Source organism: Arachis hypogaea, chromosome 18 (assembly GCF_003086295.3).
Source record: "Arachis hypogaea cultivar Tifrunner chromosome 18, arahy.Tifrunner.gnm2.J5K5, whole genome shotgun sequence".
NCBI lineage: Eukaryota > Viridiplantae > Streptophyta > Magnoliopsida > Fabales > Fabaceae > Arachis > Arachis hypogaea.
The window spans coordinates 84,719,100-84,736,059 of record NC_092053.1 but is presented as its reverse complement, the minus strand read 5'-3'; the positions used below and the strand labels follow the sequence as shown (position 1 = coordinate 84,736,059).

Below are 16,960 nucleotides of genomic sequence, written 5' to 3'. Positions count from 1 at the left end.
TAGTAAGAAAATAACAAAAAGACACTTACGCATCACCAAACTTGAACTGTTGCTTGTCCTTAAGAAACTAAAAACAATATTGGACTAAGAAGTGAATTTGCCTATGAATTAAGTTTTCGGCTAAGCTCATATCCATTCTCTGAGTGGGGATGACGACACTGTAACCCTGAATAGTTTCGGCATCTCACTATCCTTGAGCATAGCTATTGCATATCTTTTCTTTGGTACTTTGCACCTTGAGCCTAGCCGTGACTCCAAAATTTTTTTTGTCACAAACATAACTTGACATAAAAACACCACAAGCACTTAACTAAGGAATTCTTTGAGTTCTAATTTTTCTCTTTAAATTCCTTCCAGTCAGTAGTGCTCAGAGCCTTTGGCATACTTTGTAATTGCACTTGGTCTCGACTCTTAGTGCTCTGTCTCAAGATTTCCTTGACACATTCACACTACAAGCATATGGCTAGGAAAATAACTCTTTGAGCTTTTAATCATATTTGACATTCCTAGCCATTGATGCTCAGAGCCTTGGACCTTGCTTTTTAGTTTCTTTTTTGTTTTGCTATTTGTTTTGCTTCAAGGATTAATCTTCTTGTTTTATTTTAGAGAATCCATAATTCTTCTCTAAATTCCTGTACCTCAAGAATCAACACTCCTAACTTCAATATCAATTATGTACTATTCAATTCATACATTTAGAGCCACAAATAATACCACCACAACAAAGTAAATAACACAACTCATAATATATAACTCAAGTCTAATGCATTATAATACTTCAAATATTAGAGGACAACTAAGTGAGAACAAAGAATATCCTAGGAAAAGTGAAAGGAAAGCATGCAAAATGGGAGAACACAAGAAGAAACAAGGGAGATACACACACTGAAGTGTGCTTGCGTGTAAAACCCACAAAATTAGTAAATAATTAATGAATAGATTAATTATTTAAAGAAATTAGAAAATAAAATTTTATAGTTTAATGAGATAGAACTTATTAAAATAAGAATTTTGACATTAATTTTAAAGAATTTGGCCCAAGATTCGGCCGAACGGCCCAAATCAGTTAAATTGGGCCTATATTGGGCCCAAGGCCCAACCCAACACCACATTAATAAAGTGGCTTCAGCCACTTCTCCCTCACATTAAGGGAATCACGTTGGAAACAAGAAAGGGGGAGGAAGGAGAGCTCTAAACCCTTGTCCAACTTCAATCTTCCATATCTTTTGACCCAAAGCTCCAATTGACGAGCCGTCAGCAGCCATGCATTAGTCTCGGAATTCTCTAAAAAGCCCGCTAAGTAATTTGGTAGTAAAACCTCAATCTCACTCTCAGCCCCTCCTTCCCAAATTAAAAAATTTGATGTTTGGGTGTTGAGATTTGATGAATCCACATTTGATGATAAATTTTGGATTGATTCGAGTGGATTTTATCATATAATCTCACATTTATTCATCTTAATAGTATACTTTTTTGTTTTCTCTCTAAATTAGGTCCAATTGTTAAAACATACTATTTTGTGCCTTAATTTAATCAATTTTATTCCACTTTCATTCCATTTAATGCCTTGATATTTTTTTTGAGTGATTTCATGTGTAATAGGTTGGAATGGCTTGATATGAGTGGAAGAGAAGCATACAATTGGGAGAAAACATGAAGAAAATAAAGGAGAAGTACACAGCCAAGTGTGCGCACGCACAACATCCTGTGCGTACGCACAAGAGGAAATCAGCAAGTGTGCGTACTCACATACCTGTGCATATACACAAGTCCCAGCGCGTGACTTCGTTAAGAAGTCACGTAGCTCGCGAATTGGGAGGCTTTTTGGCCCATTTCTGAAGGCCTTGAAGTATATAAGGAAGGGTTAGCAATCATACATTATACCATACACTACACAACACACTTAGGCATAGCAACCATATATTTTATTCCAAAATAAAATAAAAAATTAGAAAGAAAGGGATTTAAAAATTTTTAAAATTCAAAAAGAAAGACAAACAATTAACTAACAAGATTTGAAAATAAAGATAACATATTTGATTTTAAAATTGAAAAATAAAAAGTCAAACAAAAAGATTTCAAATTTGAATTTGAAAATAAAGAAAATATTTGAAATTTAAAATTTAAAAGAAAGAGTCAAACTAGATAAGATAAGATTTAAAAATTTAAAATTTAAAAGATTTTAAATTTAAATTTTAAATTTTGAAATATAAGATTTAAAGATTTGAAATTTAACTTTGAGATTTTGAAAATTAAAATTTAAAGATTTAAAATTCCAATTTGAAAATTTAAAGATTAAGAATCTAGAAAGATAAGATTTGAAAAGATTTGATTTTGAAATTTGAAATTGATTTAAAATAAGATAAAGATTTTGAAATTTAAATTTTAAAATTTGAATTTTATAATAAGATAAGATAGGATCTTTTTAAAATTTAAAGAAAGATAAAAAAGATAAGATAAAAATTTGAAAAAGATAACAAGAAAATTTAAAAATTGAATTTTTAATTTTGAAAAATTTAAAAACTCAAACACAAAAAGATAGCAAATTTAAAATTTTTTAAATCAAAGGTTATAATTTTTGAAATTTTGGAAGGAAAAATATAAAAAGGACACCAAACTTAAAAATTTTAAGATCAAACAAAGAAGAACACCAAGAACAATTTGAACACAATGAAGAACACTCAAGAACACTTTTTCGAAAATTTAAGAAAAGAAAAACACAAAAAGACACCAAACTTAAAATTTTCAAAAGCCAAGGCACTAATTTTTCGAAATTTGCAAGAAAAAATACCAAAAGACACCATAAGAACACTCAATAACAATTTTCAAAAATTTAAAGAAAACATAAACACGCAAGGGACACCAAACTTAAGAACTGACACTAGACTCAAACAGAAAGACACAATTATTGAAAATTTTTGGAAAAAGAAAACAAGAAAGTTCGAATTTTTAACAAGAACAAGAACAAAAGACTCACACAAAAGACAAAGATTAATAAAGAAAAGAAAAAGTTTTCAAAAACTTTTGAAAAGAAAATAAAAGACACAAAACAAAATAGTAAAAAGTACTTATTCTAAGAAACAAGATAATCCGATAGTTTGGCAAATTGAAACAATCCCCGGCACCGGCGCCAAAAACTTGGTGCACAAAATTGACTCCGCAATATTCGCACAGATAGACCGGCAAGTGCACCAGGTCATCCAAGTAATATCTCAGGTGAGTGAGGGTCGATCCCACGGAGATTGTTGGTTTAAGAAAGCAATGGTTACCTTGTAGATCTTAGTCAAGCGGATAGAAAATATGATAGTTATTGTGAAAAATGCATAAAACAGATAAAAAATTAAAACGTTACTATATAGGTGTGAAATCAATGATGAGAGAATGGTTAAGGCTTCGGAGATGCTTCTTCCTTCTGGATCAACTTTTCTCACCATTTGATGAGCGGATATTTTATACGCTTTTTGGTATCATTTTCATATAGTTTTCATTATGTTTTGTTTAAGTCTTATTATGTCTTCATAGGTTTTAGTGCAAAATTCACATTTTTGGATTCTACTTTGAGTTTGTGTATTATTTGATAATTTCAGGTATTTTATGGCTAAAATTAAGGAGCGTGAGGAGAAGTATGATTCAGAAACAGAGAAAGGACTGCACATACTGTCAGGATCTAACCTCCTTGCACTCGAAGGAGCTTTTCTAGAGCTACAGAAGTCCAAATGGCGCGCTCTCAATGGCTCTAGAAAGCAAACATCCAGGGCATTCTAGAAATATATAATAGTTTATACTTTACTTTGGAAATGAAGGTCCAAAGCTGGCGTTCAATTCCAGCTACCCGCCCTATTTCTGGCGTCCAGCGCCCACAGGGTAGCAGTTGGCGTCGAACACCCAAAAGGGATCCCAAGGGTGGCGTTCAACGCCCCAAAGGGGTACTAGCTCATGGGAGACACTCAAGCTCAGCCCAAACACTCACCAAGTGGGACCCAGAAGTGGATTTTCATACTACAAGACTAGTATAAATATAACAAAGATCACCATTGTTAACAACTTTTAGATCTTTGCCCAATCAAACCTTTCATTATTATTTTCTGTACAGTATGAGCCACTAACCTCCTAAGGTTAAGGTTAGGAGCTCTGCTGAGTTTCATGGATCAATAATGTTACTGTTCTAATTTAATATGTCTGGTTCTATTCTCTTATGCAACCTCGTTCTTCATCTTATGAATTGAGTGTGACCCGTGACAATCACCCTTGTTCTACATGGGTTCCGTGCAATTCCTGACATGGATAGCGTTGAACTAAAGCTAGAGATTGCATTGCGGATTCCAATAGAGCATCTGAGCAGCTTTGGATATGTGACATGAAATCCCGTTGACAATGGGTACGTGAGGTGTCTGTGGTGTAAATGCTAGAGTTAGAGAAGCATCACTTTCTGATCTAGAAGATCTGCCTTGTATATGGCACCTTGAGTAGGATCATGAAGGGGAGTTGATTGCTTAGAGCTTCATCTTCTGCTATAGTGAGAAACCTAGAACTGGCTTGATGAGAGGACATGAGTCATCTCAACATGGTGGATTACTGCAGTAGAGGAGGTTAACTTGATGAGAGGACACGAGTTCATAACTTACGGCTGCCATTGAAGGAATTAGCAAGTTATTGAAGAAGACAGTAAGAAAAGTCAATCCGAAAAGACAAAGCATCTCCAAAACCTCAACTGTTCTCATACCATTGAATTCTCATCTATCTAGTAACGTTCTATTTATCTGTTTTATATGTTTTTCGTGACAAACTATAATTTCTATCTGCCTAACTAAGATCTGCAAGGTATCCACTACTTGCTCAAACCAACAATCTCCATGGGATAAACCCTCACTCACCTGCGGTATTACTTGGACGACCCGGTATACTTACCGGTCTATCTGTGCGAATTCTGTGGTGCCAGTTTCGTGCACCAAGTTTTTGGCGCCGTTGCTCGGGACTGTTAGGATTTGATAAACAACCGGATTATCTTGTTGCTTAGATTAAGTACTTTTTATTTTTGTTTGGTGTCTTTTGTTTTCTTTTCAAAAAATTTTCAAAAATTTTTCTTTTCCTTATTAATCTTTATCTTTTGTGTGAGTCTTTTGTTCTTGTTCTTGTTAAAGTTTCGAATATTCTTCCTTTCTTTTGAAAAAAAATTCAAAAATAGTGTCTTTTGTTTGAGTCTAGTGTCAATTCTTAAGTTTGGTGTCCTTTGTGTGTTCTTTGTTTCTTTTGAATTTTCGAAAAGTGTCATAGTGTTCTTTCTTGGTATTCGAGTTGTTCTTGTTTTTTTTCTTGTTTTGATCTTAAAAGTTTTAAGTTTGGTGTCTTTTGGTGTTTTTCTTTTTTATTTTCAAAAAAATTAGTATCTTTGATCTAAAAATTTTAAGTTTGGTGTCTTTTGGTTGTTTTTCTCTTTCTTCATTAATTCAAAAAATCAAGCAAAATATCTTTTCTATCTTTTTATCTTAATTTTCGAAAATTTCAAAAAGATTTCAAATTTTAATTTCAAAATCATTATCTTATCTTATCTTAATTTTAAATATTTCCAAAAATCATATCTTTTTCAAATCACTATCTTATCTTTTTTATCTTTCTTTAAATTTCAAAAATCCTATCTTATCTTATTTCAAATTCAATTTTTAAAATTCAATTTCAAAATTTAAAATTTAAAAATTCAAATTTTAAATTTCAAAATCAAATATTTTTCAAAAAAAAAATCAAATTTCAAATCTTATCTTTCTAAATCTTTTTCAAATCTTTATCATATCTTATCTTTTTCAACTTATTTTCAAATCTTTATCTTATCTTGTTTCAATTTCAAAATTCAAAATAAAATCTTTTCAATTTCTATCTCATCTTTTCTAATTTCAAATGTAAAAACTTTTTAAAATCAAATCTTTTCTAATCTTCTATCTTATCTTATTTTCAAATCTTTCTTAATTAGTTACTTGTTTTCTCTTTCTACTTTTTCAAAACTTCCTAACTAATTCTTCTCTCTTCTATTTTCGAAAACTTCTATTCTCTTTCTCTCTCCTCTTTTTCGAAAATCACATTCAAGTTTTCAAATGTTTTTTATTTAACTAATAAATGAAATAAAAAATAAAAATATTTTAATTCTAGTTTCCCTTCTTACTTCTAATTTTCGAATTCTCTACCCCCTCTATTCGAATTCTTCTTCTTTTCTCTCCATCTTCATTCTTATTTCTTCTTCACATTTCATAGGAAGTCCTCTATTCTTTGAAATAGAACCCCCATTCTTCTTCTTTCTTGTTCGCTTTTTCTTGTTTATGAGTAGGAACAGAGATAAAAAAACTCTCTTTGATCCTGATCCTAAACCTGAGAGGACCCTAAGGAGGCATTTATAACAAGTTAAAGCACAAAACTCTGGAAGAGACCTCACAGAACTATTCGAACAAGAAACAGAAATTACAGACATGGCATCCGAACAGAACATTGGAGGAGATGCAAGGAAGGTTCTTGGTGACTTTATTGCACCAACTTCGGACCTCTATGGCAAAAGTATCTTTATACCTGCCATTAGAGATAAAAACTTTGAGCTAAAGACTCAGTTATTTTCTCTATGAAACAGAATTGCAGGTTCCATGGACTTCCACTGGAAGAACCACATCAGTTTTTATCTGAATTCTTGCAAATTTGTGATACTATTAAGACCAGTGGAGTAGATCCTGAGGTCTACAGACTTGTGCTTTTTCCTTTTGCTGTTAGAGACAGAGCTAGGATATGGTTAGATTCTCAACCTAAGGAAAGCCTGGACTTTTGGAAAAAGTTGGTCAATGCTTTATAAACTATTATTTTATGATTTATATTGTGTTTAGTTGAGTGGTTTTATCAAGTCTTTACCTACTTATTCATATAGATTGCATGAATTTTATAATTCCATCCTAGTATTGTTTATGGTTGAAAACTTGCTTCCTAGAAACCTTTAATTAGTACATTTTAACACTCCTTTATCCCATTCGATGCCATGATCTGTGTGTTAAGTGTTTCAGGCTTCATAGGGCAGGAATGGCTCAGAGAATAGAGAGAAAGCTTGCAAAATTGGAAGGAACTCAAGAAACCAAGGAGATGACCAGCAAACACTGACGCGACCGCATGGCTAACGCGACCACGCAAAATGAAGAAATCGCAGTGACGCGAACGCGTGCCTGACGCAAACACGTTGATTGAAGTCTGCACGAATGACGCAAACGCGTGGACGACGCGAACACGTGACAAGGAAAATCGCTGAAAGGCGCGAACGCGTGGACGACGCGTACGCGTGACCTGCGCGATCTGTAGAAATAACAGAATACACTGGGGGCGATTTCGGGCCACGATTTAACCCAGTTTTTTGCCAAGAAACACAGACTAAAGCTAGGGAACATGCAGAGACTCAAAACACATTCACACACATTCAGATACATCGATATTAGGATTACTTTTAGTTTTAGATCAGAATCTAGATTAACTTTGCATTGATAGTTTATGATTTCGCTTTGGATTTTGGATGCTGAAGAGTCATTACCTCCGAAAAGACACCATTTTAGTTTGTTTCCTTATTCCTTTACTCTTTTCATGTTGATCATTGACCCTATTCAATTAAGTATGCTGCATTTTGAATTTATTAATATATAGAGTTACTTTTATTTTTAATTAATTTTAAATCTCTATTTTATTTCATTTAATTATGTCTTCTTATATTTTTATGAGTATTAATTCCATGTCAATGGAGTAGATTTTCTACTTGACATGGGGGTTGATTAAGAGGAGACACTTGAGTTGGAATGCTCAAGTGCTTAGTTAAATTGGACCTTGTTGGCTAATCCTGTACCTACTAACGCTAGACCTTCCCAAGGGAGAGGACTAGGATTTGCGGGTAAGAGTTAGCTCAATCACTTGACTTTCCTTTATTTAGTAAGGGTTAACTAAGTGAAAACAACAACCTCTTTACACTACACTACACTGAAATTGAAAGAACTCTTTCACGTATTAGGCGAGCTCGACGTCGGTTAGCCTCTGAGGATGGTGAAGTGATTGTTATCGATTCACCAGTCTCATCTGAGGGCGAATCTGAACCGCCATATGAGAGCGAGACAAGCTCCTTTACTACTAATCCAGTTGATTCACGTGCAGGTAGCATGGCAGAACCTAGGAAAATTACTGATGAGAGAACTTTTGCATGGTCTAGAAAATTGCGGATAAATCCTCGTTGCAAATATAATTTCTAAACCTTCAAAAGTCCTTTCATACAAACGTTTTGGTTGTCACAAGTAACAAACCCCTTTTAAAATTGATAACCGAGTATTTAAACCTCGGGTCGTCTTCTCAAGGAATTGAAGGGAAGTATGTTCTTATTATTGGTTATGAGTTTGTAAATTGGGGTTTATTAGGAAGTAAGGTGGGAATATGTTATATGACAAGTTCTATTAATGTATAAGATAAGAAGCAACAATAGTAAATGGCAGAGGAAATAAAATAATAATAATAAAAATAAACTCTTGGCAAGGTATTAGAAATTGGAGGTCCAGATTACTTATCCTTATCAATAGTAATGAAAGTTGAATCTTAATTCCACTTAGTTAACCTTTACTAAAGCAAAGGAAGGTCAAGGGACAAATTGGTTTGATCTTTGAATCCTATTTATTAACTAAGAAAAGTTTGGGATTATTGAAGTTCAAACCAATTGGCAAGATAACAATTATGCTATTGAGTTGGATAACTCCTGAATTACTGATTTCTTAACCAAGACCAAAAGAGGAAAAGTAAATTTGCTGGAATAAGAATGCCTTCAGATGGGAAGCAACAGTAACCTAAATAAAAGAAAGAAATCTTGAATCTGAAATACCTCGAATTATAATAAATAGAACATCCAAATCTTAATCATGAAAAGTTCATAAGCCAATTGGGCAACATAAATCAAATGAAAATAAAAGTATCAGAATAAAAGAGAAACATAAATTAAAGGAACATTGAACCTGGGATTTAGAGGCACTCCTAAAACAAAGAGAAATTCTAAATCCTAATCCTAAGAGAGATGAGAGAACCTCTCTCTCTAAAAACTATATCTACTCCTAAAAATTGTGAATATGAGAGCTTCCTCATGAATAGATGCATTCTCCCACTTTATAGCCTCTAATCTGTATTTTTTGGGGCACAAACTGGGTCAGAAACAGTCCAGAATTCGCTGGTTTCGAATTTTAATGCGCTGATTTCCGTCACTGCGACGCAGCCGCATGAATCACGCTGTCGCGTCGCCTAGCGTCAGGGGAACTATAGCATATTATATATTAAATCGAAGCCCCGGATGTTAGCTTTCCAACGCAACTAGAACCGCATCGTTTGGACCTCTGTAGCTAAAGTTATAGCCGTTTGAGTGCAGAGAGGTCAGGCTGGACAGCTTAGCAATTTCTCCAACTTCTTGCATTCCTTCCACTTTTGCATGCTTTCTTCCCATCCTCTAAGCCATTCCTGCCTTATAATATCTGAAAACACTTAACACACATATCAAGGCATCTATTGGTAATAAGAGAGGATTAATAATAAGCAAATATAAGATCAGAGAAGCATGTTTTCAATCAAAACACATAATTAGGAAGGAAATATAAAACCATGCAGATAGTATGAATAAGTGGGTAAAGAGTTAATAAAAACCACTCAATTGAGCACAAGATAAACCATGAAATAGTGGTTTATCAACCTCCCCACACTTAAACACTAGCATGTCCTCATGCTAAGCTCAAGAGAAACTATAAAGATGAAGAGGAATGGTAGGATGTATGAAATGCAACCTATCTATATGAATACAACTATATGCAAAAAAAAATGTTTCTACCTACTTGGTTAAAAGTAAATAAATTCTCCAAGACAAATATGAATCAAATTCCACTAATTCAAATCATATAGTGATAACAAATAAACTTGTAAGAAGATAGCTCATGAAAGCAGGGAACATAGAATTAATCACTGAACCCTCACTGGTAGTGTATATGACTCTAATCTCTCAAGTGTATAGGGTAATTCACTCTACTCTTCCTTAATCATGCTTTCTAAACCTTGTTCTTCGTCTAACCAATCAACAAAAATTTAGTGTACCAATGCAAACATCATGAGGTCTTTTTCAAGGTTGTAATGGGGCTAAGGTAAGGGTAAAGGTATATATATGGCTAAGTGAGCTATAAATTAAATCTTTGACTAGCCAAGCTCTCACCTAACATACATACACTCTATATAACTTTAAAATCATACCTAGCTACCCATAATTCCCACTTTTGTATGATTTCCATACTCATGTACCAAATTTTTCTTTTTAATTTATCACATGTGCATTGATTTTTCATTAACTTAACATTGGGGTAATTTTGTCCCCTTATTTATTTATCTATATTATATTTTTTTTTCTTTTTCTCTTTTTCTCTTTTTTTTCTTGTTATTTTTTTCTTTTTATTTTTTTTTGTAGAGAAATAAACATAACTTATCAATGCACATGGATTTTCTATTATTTTTCTATTTTGGTTTTTCATGAGTAGGTTCCCAAATTCCCAATATTCAAATAAGTTATAAACATGACACATTCCCTTATTAACCCAAGTTTCCACAATTTTCCCACACTTAGTTGATGTACAATCCCTATCTTAAGCTAACCAAAGATTCAATTGGAATATTTAATTGTTTTTCTGCTTTAAGGCTAGTGATGTGGTAAAATACAGAACAAGAGGGGATTAAAAGGCCCAAAGTGGCTGACAAGGGTGATTTAAAGGGTATGCTTATTTGGGATAAGTGAGCTTAAAACAAGTAATGGCCTCAATCATACGCAAGCATGTAAATATACTAAACAAAGGACATATAGACTGGAACAAAATACAGATTACAATCATAGAGAAGGAAACACACAGGAATAAAATATTTATGGTTAAATAATGTAACCATGTAAATAAGCTCAAAATCTTACAGGTTGTGTGTTCTTTGGCTCAAAAACCGTGTTCCAATTACAACTTCAAACAAATTTAACACAAAAAAATTTTTAAATTAGTGAAATGCTATAAAATTTCTTGAAAAAGAAAATATTACTTCAACCAAGTAGTAACTAAATGCATAAAATCAAATAAACATGCAATTAAATATGCAAATGCAACAACTAACAAGTAAAAAAAAATAAAACATTGGTGTTTGAGATAGGAAGGTACTAACCCACGGAGATCAGTATCGACCTCCCCACACTTAAAGATTGCACCGTCCTCGGTGCATGCTGAGATGTGCAGGTGGACGGGTTATTTCAACTGTTGCTTTTCTCTAAGGATTGTGCAGATGGACTTGTCTGTCTCCCCATGTAAACGTCTTCCGGTTCTCTTTCTGGTGGCCATCCTGAAAGAAAAAGGGAAGAAAGGTAACCCAATAATAGAGATAAGAAAATAAATGAAGTATGGTTGGGTTAATGCCAAATGAAAAGGGTCTCATGTACATGGTAGCTACAACATGTAAGTGAGAAAATAATAGAAGCCGTGGCATACCAGTGGTGCAGAATATGCAACAATGGGGAAGAGAGTGGGGAAGGAAAGATAATATAAATTAAAAATCAATACAAAAGTAATACAGGTATAAAGGATTGGCATTGATTTAAATAATATTACCTAACCAAAATAAAACAAGTCATAAGCACCAAGATAATACCAGAAAAGAAATAACAGTTGAATAAGAACATTTGAACACCAATGGTAAAATAATAAATTTAGAAAAATAAAAATATGCAATGAATGCAAGTATGTAAATAAATAAAATAGAATGAGAGGGAAAAAGGATGAGAAGAAGAAAGAAATAAGAAAAGATAAGAAAAATAAGGATTAGAGAAGAAGAGATAAGAAAATTGGCTGATCTGGATATGTTGTGCGGCGCAGGCGACGCGGTCGCATGGGTGACGCGGTCGCGTGGTGCGCGATAAGGTTGGGTGACGCGGACGCGTGAGGCACGCGATCACGTGACTTGATTTGTGCTAGTGGCGCGAGTGCAGCCTCGCGGTCGCACAACTCTCTGTTTAAAACTCTTTTTGCGAAAATTATGGGTGACGCGATCGCGTGGGGCATGCGATCGCGTGGATGGCCTTTTTTGAAAACGACAAGGACGCGTAGGGCACGCGGTCGCGTCGTAGGGCTCGTGCGTCTAGCACCATTCCAGCCCCATTCCAGCATAACTCTTTGCCATGCACCCTTTACGTCGATTTTACAGGTCACGCGGCCGTGTGGGTGACGCGGTCGCGTGGGAGGCCAAAGTTCCCATGTGACGCGGACGCGTCGCTGATGCGGTCGCGTCGCGTGGCATTTTTTTTTTTAATCTGAAAAGAAAATGCAGAAAGCAGTGTTAATATGAATGTGATGCAAAACTCCAGGTTCAATAAAATAAAATAAAACTCGAAAACAAATAAAACTAAATAAAAATGAAAAATGAACGATCATACCATGGTGGGTTGTCTCCCACCTAGCACTTTTAGTTAAAGTCCTTAAGTTGGACATTTGGTGAGCTCCCTGTTATGGTGGCTTATGCTTGTATTCATCCAGGAATCTCCACCAATGTTTGTGATTTCAGTAACCTCCGAGGTCCCAAACTAAGCATGTAAAGCCCTTAAGAAGCTTCAAACAGATTCTTAGCCTCCCGGGGTGACAAATGTTAGAACAGATTCCAGGATCCCAAATCTTGCTTTTACACCCATCCTTGTCGGGATCTGTATTTTTCCAACTGGGTAATAAGTAATTTGAATTCTCACTGCAGCTACCAAACAGCTTCCTAGACCCATTCAGTTGAGCTTTACACCAACCTTTGCGTTTAAACTTAAAGCTTCCAACCATAATGAACCTTGTAGGACAGTTCTTACCACTGACCATCTTCCTCTTACTCATAATGCCACAAAGAGTTCTAAGTTGACCATCCGTCTCCAGTAGCCCATATTCAAGTGGAATTAGAAAGCTAAGGGATATGAATTTTACCCACTTGAATGTTGTGAAGGATGATGGTAACTTATGGGGAGGGGTTTCGAACAACTTTGGCAAGGTAATTTCAAGCTCCACCACCTTGTGCTCTTCTTTGACATCTTCTACCTCTTGATCAACCTCTACAAAATCTTCAACCATGATCTGCCTTGGAGGTTGTACGCTCTTCTCATCATCAACATCAAACACCGTGGAAGGAGGCTCTGTGACTGGACTTTCCAATGGAGGTACATCATCTCTTAAGTCTGCAACTACTTCTTCCTTTTTAATAATTGCTGCTTTGTCCAGTTGTTTAAGTATAAAATCGTACTCATCCTCGATGTTTTTCTTTCTATGACAACTTCTTTCAACTATTCTTTCATCTTCAAGGGTCTCTCCTACGCTTACCCGTTGGGCCTCCTCTGGCTCTTTATGAAGTATGGATTCGCGAAGATGATTCCTTCTTTTCTGTTCCATATCAATAGCATAATTGGGATCATCTTGCTCTTGGATTGATGGATGTGGGTGCTCTTCCATGGATGGTGGTGATGGGATGGAGAGATTATTCTGTGGTTGACAAGGAAGTGCACTAGAGCTTGAGGGTTGATTGTTGAAGGTATTTGGTGGTCTAATTTGGGCGACGAGAGCTTGTATAGTAGAGTTTAGATTGGCAAGTGCTTTCTCCATGGAGGTTTGGGGTGGATTTATGTATGGTTCATTTGGTTCATAAGGTGGTTGGTATGGTGGATGTGGGTTAGGGTTATATGGAGGTGAATGGTGGAAAGGGGCTTGTGAGTATGGTGGTCCAAAGTCATGTTGAGGAAAGGGTTCATAGGCATATGGCGGTGGTTGTTGATAGTCCACTAGAGGTGGTTGTTGCCATGAGGGTTGATCAAATCCTTGTGGCTCCTCCCATCTTTGATTGTTCCAACCCTGATGCCTGTTCTCATTGTAATTTCTTCTTCCTGCAACATAATTGTAACCAGACTCATAGCCAAAGGGGTGAGAGTTCATAGTAGCAAATAAAAATTAAAAACAAAAATAAAAATAAATTTAAATTAAAAGGTTATTTAAATTTTGAAATTTGAAATTTGAAATTTTGAAATTTGAAATTTGAAATTTGAAAATTTTTAATTTAATTTTGAAAATTTTTAAATTTGAATTTTGAAATTTGATTTTTGAAATAAGATAAGATAAGATAAAAATTTTAAAAATAAAAATCTGAAAAATTTTTTTTTCGAAAAAATGAATTAAAAATATTTTTGAATTTAATGAGGAAAGAGAAAAACAATAAAATGACACCAAATTTCAAATTTTTAGATCAAAACGAAGAAAACAACTAAGAACAGCTTGAAGGTCAAGATGAACGTGAAGAACAACTTGAAGATCAAGATGAACACTAAGAACAAATTTTTGAAAAAAAATTTTTTTATAACTAAATAAAAACCAATAACCTCTTAATTTATGAAAAAGCAAAAATAAAAAATAAAAACAAATAAACAAGCAAAAATAAAAAAAAGTATTTACAATAACCAATAATAAGGCACATGTTTGCAATTCCCCGGCAACGGCGCCATTTTGATTAAAGAACTTTTGCGTGGTCTAGAAAATTGCGGATAAATCCTCGATGCAAGTATAGTTTCTAAACCTTCAAAAGTCCTTTCTAAACCTCGGGTCGTCTTCTCAAGGAATTTCAGGGAAGTATGTTCTTATTATTGGTTATGAGTTTGTAAATTGGGGTTTATTAGGAAGTAAGGTGGGAATATGTTATATGACAAGTTCTATTAATGTATAAGATAAGAAGCAACAATAGTAAATGGCAGAGGAAATAAAATAATAATAATAAAAATAAACTCTTGGCAAGGTATTAGAAATTGGAGGTCCAGATTACTTATCCTTATCAATAGTAATGAAAGTTGAATCTTAATTCCACTTAGTTAACCTTTACTAAAGCAAAGGAAGGTCAAGGGACAAATTGGTTTGATCTTCGAATCCTATTTATTTCCTAAGAAAAGTTTGGGATTATTGAAGTTCAAACCAATTGGCAAGATAACAATTATGCTATTGAGTTGGATAACTCCTGAGTTACTGATTTCTTAACCAAGACCAAAAGAGAAAAAGTAAATTTGCTGGAATAAAAATGCCTTCAGATGGGAAGCAACAGTAACCTAAATAAAAGAAAGAAATCTTGAATCTGAAATACCTCGAATTATAATAAATAGAACATCCAAATCTTAATCATGAAAAGTTCATAAGCCAATTGGGCAACATAAATCAAATGAAAATAAAAGTATCAAAATAAAAGAGAAATATAAATTAAAGAAACATTGAACCTGGGATTTAGAGGCACTCCTAAAACTAAGAGAAATCCTAAATCCTAATCCTAAGAGAAAGGAGAGAACCTCTCTCTCTAAAAACCACATCTACTCCTAAAAATTGTGAATATGAGAGCCTCTTCATGAATGGATGCATTCCCCCACTTTATAGCCTTTAATCTGTGTTTTCTGGGCGTCAAACTAGGTCAGAAACAGTCCAGAATTCGCTGGTTTCGAATTTTAATGCGCTGATTTCCGTCACTGCGATGCGGCCGCATGAATCACGCGGTCGCGTCACCTAGCTTCAGAGGAACTATATCATATTATATATCAAATCGAAGCCCGGGACGTTAGCTTTCCAACGCAACTAAAACCGCGTCGTTTGAACCTCTGTAGCTAAAGTTATAGCCGTTTGAGTGCAGAGAGGTCAGGCTGGACAGCTTAGCAATTTCTCCAACTTCTTGCATTCGTTTCACTTTTGCATGCTTTCTTCCCATCCTCCAAGCCATTCCTGCCTTATAATATCTGAAAACACTTAACACACATATCAAGGCAACTAATGGTAATAAGAGAGGATTAATAATAAGCAAATATAAGATCAGAGAAGCATGTTTTCAATCAAAACACATAATTAGGAAGGAAATATAAAACCTTGCAAATAGTATGAATAAGTGGGTAAAGAGTTAATAAAAACCACTCAATTGAGCACAAGATAAACCATGAAATAGTGGTTTATCAATTACTCTCCAGGAAGCTGGAGCCCCAGATTTCACACTGCAACCTTATCAAGTGCATAATCCAAATCTGGCTGCAGATTTTGAATTGAAGACTGCACTAATCAACTTGATGCCCAAGTTTCATGGCTTACCTGCTCAAGAGCCTATTAAGCACCTTAGGGATTTCCAGACAGCCTGTTCTACTGTTAGGCATAATGGTGTAGATGAAACTTCTATTCTGTTAACTGCCTTCCTGTTTTCTCTTGAGGAAAAGGCAAGGGAGTGTACTACTCCCAACCTGAAGTGACTATTACCAACTGTGATACACTCAGGAGAGAATTTTTGGAAAAGTACTTTCCGGCTGAAGTCACAGATAGACTGAGGAAAGAGATCTCCTGCATTGTTCAAGGTGACTCGGAGACTCTCTAAGAATACTGGGAGCGTTTTAAGAACCTTCTGGACACATGCCCTCATCACATGATTGACAGACTAGTGTTGATCAGCTACTTCACTCAGGGCATGAACCCCCAGGATAAGACCACACTGGATGGTACTAGTAATGGTTCTATGAAAAAGTACAGAACCGCAGATGAAGCATGGCAACTGATCAGCGACTTAGCTGAGTCCACTAGGAATCATAGGCAGAGGCGCAGCCACTCAAAAGCTGTTGTAGAGGTTTTCTCTAGCATTGAGACTACTGCTCTTACACAGAGTATATGTGAAATGACCAACCTACTGAAGCAAATGCATTTGAACCAACAATAACAAGCTCAGCCTCACCCACCACAACAGAGCCAACAGTTAGTTCCCCAAAGAGTATGCAGAATCTGTGCTAATTATAATCATTATACTGATGAATGTCCGCAGCTCCAACAAGAAGACAACACTGTGGCAGCTACTCATAACTTCTATGACTGCCCGAATCAAGGATACAATCAACAAGGCGGCAATT

General features: G+C 35.0%; 1 non-coding gene across 1 annotated transcript; it reads right to left on the bottom strand.

Moving 5' to 3' along the window:
* Positions 1-16,383: 16,383 nt before the first annotated feature.
* On the bottom strand, positions 16,384-16,491 carry LOC112774070 (small nucleolar RNA R71). Its single transcript, XR_003188581.1, has one exon. It is a non-coding gene; the product is annotated as a small nucleolar RNA R71 (small nucleolar RNA).
* Between the last annotated feature and the right edge of the window lie 469 nt (positions 16,492-16,960).